Raw genomic sequence first — 7031 nt, forward strand, 5'->3', positions numbered from 1 at the left:
CTTGGGCACTGCCAGGGATCCAGGGGCAGCCCCAGCTGCTCTGGGCACCCTGTGCCAGGGCCTGCCCACCCTCACAGGGAAGCATCACACGGGGAATCGTTAGCTGGGAATCCAGGACAGCAACATGCACAAACTGAACCAAAACCCCTCAGAAACGCTGCCAGTGTGAGGGTACCAAATTTCCCATCACATCTTGACAGTCCCCATCAACTCCTACTGTGTTTCTGTTATATTGGGGAAGAATTTTTACAGCTGATGGATCAAAATGCCCCAAAACTTCAATATCTCTCTCATGTTTCATAATTTGCTATTTTAATTCTGGCAGAAACAACAAGATGTAAAGGTCTGAAAATAATGCACTGACCAGTCCCTCTAATCTTTCAAAATCAGAAAACAAAATGAGATGCTTACAATAACCATTAATTTACCTCCAGATAAAATAGTTAAATGTAATGTATATTCTTCTGATGAACAATTAGTTCCTCAAAAGCATTTATCTCGGGGGGAAAAATTGCCAACACTCTTAAAACAACACCAGGGAGAAAGGAAGGCAGGTGTAAAGCACAATGCAAAAGAGAAAAGGATTCTCAGTGTCACTATTACGGTATTTTAAGACACAAGGGACTGGTGAAGAGAGGCGTGATGTCAACTATATTGGGTGCAGTGGCCCATCCAGTAATCCCAGCAATTCCTTCAAGCCACAAGACCTCCACAGAAAGGTCTAATCTTGTTTTGTTTGCTTTGTTTTCATAACGTTGCAATCCATCGCCTCCTGCATCCCTCTGGAATCTGAAAACAAAGTGGTTCAGTGTTGTGCAAAAGCAGTTGTGCAACAGAGTGAGGATGAAAGGCAGTGCCAGGCTGGGGGATGCTCCGGGTGGGTGAAGAGGAAGGAAAACAATAGCAGAGCAAGTTGCTGTCTGCTCCAGATACGTTGTGTGAAAGCACTTCTGTGGCAAAGAGATTGCTTTGATTTTTCATCCCAAAATCATTTGTTAACAATAGCATTGATAAACAGAAGGTTCCTTTTCAGGTCCTGCCGATTTAAATTACACACACAAAAATACATTAAGGCAACATTATTGAGGTTACAAAGTCAAGGGCTTGCAAGTTATGAAAGGCCAAGATTAAGGCTGCAGCCACCACCTTAATTCAGGCCTCTTGTGCATACATGCCAAGATACAATCTTTAATTACATGATCCCATGCTCCTGTTTCCCTACGCAGAATGGAAGGTGTTTGGCTAATGAGCAACCACGCAAGATTTTGTTTGCTCCTCTTTGTCCAGTGTGGACCTAGGCCTTGTTTACTGGCACTCCATTCACACCCTCCTCTGAATGCACAATGATTAATTTCCTCAAGGGCTTTTCTGTGCAGCTCCTCCCGACTGCATCAGATAGATGCTCAACAAATACCAACGGCCTATTTCACAGTTGTTTTGCCAGACAAAGGTATTTCACTATTCCCATTTTATAGGTGGCAACAACAGTCCTGACATGTTCAGGTCAGAAACATCTGCTGATTTTAAGCATTCATTGGGAAGCACTGAGATTTGATTTTTCAGAGAACTTGGCTCCACAGAGCACTTTCTCTATGAAGCACAGCCTTCACTGATTTCAGCAGCTACCAGGAGTGCTGAGCACTCCTGGAAATCGGGCTTTAGTGAGCACCATGTGTTAGAAGGATACAGGGAAGAGCTATTTCTACAATAATGTGGTGCCATGGCCTCCCTCAATGCCACATAGCAAATACAAGCTGGAGGTAAGGAAATCTAAGGCTTTTGTGCCAGCTGTTGAGCTGGCAGAAGCTGGTGTCATACATGAAGGTGAGCATCAGAGCAATTGATTGCTATTTATTTATTTCATGTTTCTCAAACATGACATGGTATTCTCAGCCTTATCCTTCCCCCCTCCCTTCTCAGTTTTGTCACTCAAATACTGCGCCATAACATGTTTCAGTTGTGCAGAACAATCAGGAAATTACTGGAGCCTGTGCAACCTGAGTTAAGAAAAAGCCTCACCTTGGAGCCAGTGCTGAGGAAGTGCTGAGCAATGCCAGCTCAGATTGCAGAGCCATGGAACTGTTTTTCTTGAAGCTGCCCCGCTTTGTGGAAGGCAAAGTACACACAGCTGATTCTGCTTAGACTGGTTCAGCCAGAAACCTGTGTGCTCCTGCCAAGAGATCCTGAAGCTCTGGCTCCAGCCAGCTTCTGCCAGCCTGAAAGTCCCATTGTGTTGTCTCTAGAGATTTTTCTAGGTCTAACACAAGTTGCCAGCAAAGTCCAAGGTTATGTCTTTGCTGCAGATTTGACTCAATGACCTCCACGAGACCTGGGACTGCCTTTCGAGGCAGAAACAGCAGGGAGACCTTGCCTGTCCCAGCAGTGGATCCGTGTCCTCTGCTGACACCCTCTCAGCCACCTTCTCTCCACTCCTCCACAGAAGTTGTGCAAACTCTTCAATCACCTTTGTTAAGTGCCTGTTGTCCCTGCACCTCCAGCCTTTGATCCTGGCCGAGCAGCCAGGGCTGTGCTGCCCACGCTGCCCCTCCAGCCCATCCCTGCTCCCTGAGCATGGCCTGAGCAGAATCAGCCCCAGCTCCGAGTGCTTCCAACACCACAGCTCCAAACCCCTCCATCCCACCGTGCTCAGCCCAACTCAGCCCCGAGGCTGCTCACACGTGCAGCCCTTGCAGCCGGGGGCAATGGATTCCCACTGGCCCGGGGTTTATCTCACAGCGCTGCGCCTTAAATAAATGTGCCTGACTTACCCTGTGAGCAGCAGGGCCACATGCTCGTATTTGTTTTCTTTGTTTGAGGAATGAATAGAAATAGAAAAGAGATGTGGAGAGGAGTCCCTAGGGATGCTCCCTTTAAATCTCCATGCCAGGGAGGAGGGCTCCAGTGCTCTGCACTGCTCAGTTAGGATGAGCGATTAGACAGAGAGAGGGGCACTAAGCCAGCTCCTGAAGCACTGCTGAGTTTGGTTGGTCCCCTGTGCTGTGACACACCAGTGGCACAGTTATGGTGATGATCCCAAGCACCCAGCCCTGTTCCAGCCAGTCAAGCCTTGCACAGCACTGCCTTGATCTGCAGCAGGAGCACATCCAGCTGTGGGCACGGGCTGGGACTGGCATCTCCCACAGCTGTCCTTGCCTCAGTTCAAGGGGCAGCTTCAGGTCACAGCAGGGCCAGGAATTTTTATCCTTGGAAAATGGGGTGTTCATGGTGGAGAGAATCCAACTGAACAGCTATCAAGAACCACACAGAATAATATGAAACACAAATATTTCAGTTTGTCTAAATAATTGAGCAACTCCTCAGTTCTACACCAAAACTTCTGGGTTTTTTTTTCTTCACAGTTTTCTTAATTTTTACTTTTTGTTCTGATTTATAATGGAAAAAGTATTTTAAAATTTCAAACTTTCTCCCCAAAACAAAAATGTTGTACATTTGTATCTGTAGTTATACAGGATTTGCATATACTGATCAAAACACACATTCCAGGGGATTTCACTGGAGGGAAATACAACCCCATTGCAGAAGCTGCTGGCACGAAGCTGGCTGTGGCTTCCTCCACCCTCCACACACATATTGTGTTCTCTGAATAATTCAAACAGCACTTTGGTTGGCAGGCCACAGACCCAGGCATGGAGTTAGTGGGCCAAAAAATTTTACATTTAAAGGGTTATCCGTCTTATTGCAGAGGTAGAATAAATGCATGTGGACTCAGACAGCTCTCATCCCTGCTGTCCCTGAACTAGGAAACAGATGAGTTCAGCCTCACACTGGCACCATTCATTAGCACAGCACTCAGCAGTCATAAAAAATGTATTATGGTTTGTAAATTGAATCAGAAGCACCTCTGCATTCCTGGTCCTGTGAGAAGATGGTGCAGCAACAGCTAAGACCCGTGCATTCCACAGGTCTCAGGATGCTCCCTGGAATCTCATGGCCACAGAAAGGCACTGAGCTGGGACACACTTGGCTTTGCTGCCCTGTCAGCCTCGAGACTGGATGAGAAAACCAGGTCCCCAGGAGTCGAGACAGAGACACCACCTTGAGACAACACAGGTAAAAACAACAAGGAAACTGCTCCAGGGAGAGATGGGAACATCTAAGCCATGCATTTCTGTGTCACAAGCACGCAGGGAAACCAGAACACCACCTTGAGACAACACAGGTAAAAACAACAAGGAAACTGCTCCAGGGAGAGATGGAAACATCCAAGCCATGAATTTCTGTGTCACAAGCACGCAGGGAAACCAGAGCATCCCTCTGCACACCCAAGCCAGCAAGACAGAGAATGCAGACATGAGCAAAGCAATGGACAGAATTAGCAGAACTACTCATGGATCATGCCAGGTGGAGCTATCCATGAGTAATCCAATCCAACCTGCAGATTTTTTCACCAAATCGAAATTCTCCACGTAATAATGGGTTGTAATTATTGAGCCTTGACAAAAAATTAATCTCTTTTAAAACAACTCTTTTGCATCTTGTAGGTCAAGAATTCAAGCTACTCAACAAGAAGCTTTTCTGTCTTTTAAGCTCCTGCTGTCTTGTATTCCTCTGGATTTTCTTTTTTCTTCTCTAGAAACCCCTAACTCTGCCACTGTTTTGGCATGTGGCATACAGCGCTGCACAAAAACCTGATGAGGAAAGATTTTAAAATGGAAGAACAGTGATTAGAAAAAAAGGAGTGAGAAAGAGCTTAGCTAGGACCTGAGGACTGCAACACTTAAGGCGAGCTTGGCAACATTCCTCATTAGGAAAAGGATCAGAGCCTTTGTGCAACTAAGAGGGGGAAAAGAAACAATGGTTCAACTTCCCATCTGCAAATGAAGCCACCTTCTAGCACTCAGGCTGAAAAAAATAGTAAAGAACAAAAGTTTAAGAAATAGAGCAATATGTAATCTTTCCATTTGCTGGCTTATTCTTCCCCAAGGAAACCAATACAGTGAAGATAAATGTGATGATCAAAAAACCAGAGGGATTACATTCTTGTACGGTGCTGATCAGTGGCAAATCCCCCTCTCTGCAGTTCAGAAGCACAGCTTAGCATAACAGACAAGATTTATCATTGCCTTGTCCTTCGCACCACTTACAAAGTAGACATCAGTTGCTTCTATCTCAAGAGTCCTCACTCACATACATGAGGAAATGAACACCAGAACTGTTCTGCTTTCCTGTACAAAGGTATAAACCCCGTACCCAACAGAGCCCAGACCCCCTGGGGAAATGCCACACGTTTTCCACCTCTATTTCTGCACCGCTGCGAAAGCATCACGTCCTGGCTTCAGCTCTGGGCTCAGTGGATGCTCCAAATCCTACGTGGGATCACCCAAAAACCCACCAGGTACATTCAGCAGTTCCTAGGAGGTGAAACAGATCCTCCCTTCCATTTGTATACAGAGTCTCCAGTTAGATGGGCACAGAAGACAGCATGAATAAATAAACAGGGAAAACCAGAGATGGCTGCTTTCTCCAGTTTTATCTCAGGGCACAGACCCTGCAAAGCTACCTCATACACCAGAAAAAGAGGATTTCCTTCACAGTTATGCTGTGGCTGAAAACATAATGTCTTCTGCAAATATTCAAGACACTTTGTAGATAGATCTTTTAAAACTGAAGTCTCATCTAATATTCAGGGCTATTTAGTGGCTGGAAAAGCAATTACTGTAATATTTCTTGTTTATAGCCACCTAGAAGCTACAAATTTAACTTGGTAGGGATGCACAGTCAGGGGATCTGGTTCTGAAGCTGAACATCTCAAGTCAAGAGCTTTGCTAATGCCTGCAGCAAACTTGCAAGGAGTTACAAAAGCTGTGAATCACATCACTTCAGCAGCACTTAAGAGTCAAACCCCACTTCATTGCACGCCGCTGCCTCGACTGAACTCGGAACCGTTCCTTCTGTAGGAAGCATCCCAGCTCCTGTCTCTCTGTAAAACTTGCCTCGAGCAGGAACAGATAAAGCTCTGCAATGCATCTCTCGAGAGCCACGGAATATGTTGAAGAGAATTAGAACCGTAAGCAGGAAATCGGTCTGCACTGGGAAGGAAACCCTTCCTAGGAAAGGTTTTCTAAGCTGCTTGTAGGGGCCGGTATCCAAATCTCTCCTGTCTGACCTTATCACCACTTGTGCCCTGCCAGGCACAGGATTAGAGCTGGCTGGACTGAGAAGGTAAGCGATTAATGTGGGCACTTGGAGGTGGATGTGGGAATTCCTGATCTCCCCCCGACGCTCCCTGTGACCTGCAGCACTCAGCTAAGCCCCAAACCACAAAGAGGGTATTCAGGGGCCTGAAACTATTTAATTCCCATTGACTGGTTTTCCAAAGGAAATAAATGGCTCCATGAATTTGGGCCTTCAGCCCTCCCATGCAGCAGAGCTCATCTGTGAAATGGAAGTAAAACCACATCCTATTCCATCAGTGCTTCGCAGTGCTAAATCCTTGGAGAGGTAAATGGACCAGGCCCCACAGGAACACAGGGGCTGCACACCCAGGGTTATGCAGAGCAAACAGGCCCTGCACAGTGAGGTGGGTCCACGGCACATCCCCCTCCTCCCGGACCCAGACCAAGGCAGCCCCTTCCAGACAGGAAACAGGAGTGTCCAACTGCTACAGCCCACGAGGCATAGGAGGGCTTGCACTGCCCATTTGTTTATTTTGGGAACAACAGCAAAGCCGTCTCTCATCTTCCAAGCCTCTGCAGCCCTTCAACCTCATCAGGCCAAGCCACCACAGCCAGGGTGTTCCTGTGGGACCCTTCCCTGCCTCCTGCCAAGCTGGTACTTCTTGCATCTCCCTTACTCTCCCCCAGCTGATGAGTAGGGTGGGAAAGTCATCTTGTATCTTCTCCATCATCCTTAAGAGAAGAGATGAGCATCCACGGCCTCACTGCTGTCACTCAGCCACATGTCTGTTATGTGGTTCTTGCTTTCTTCCATTTTTCCCTCCCACACAGACAGGCTCCCTGCATGCCCTAACACAGAGGGGGGCACAGCATTTCCCTCCCCAGTTCTTCATC

The sequence above is a fragment of the Corvus brachyrhynchos genome, unplaced genomic scaffold, assembly GCF_000691975.1.
Source record: "Corvus brachyrhynchos isolate BGI_N302 unplaced genomic scaffold, ASM69197v1 scaffold15, whole genome shotgun sequence".
Lineage (NCBI taxonomy): Eukaryota > Metazoa > Chordata > Aves > Passeriformes > Corvidae > Corvus > Corvus brachyrhynchos.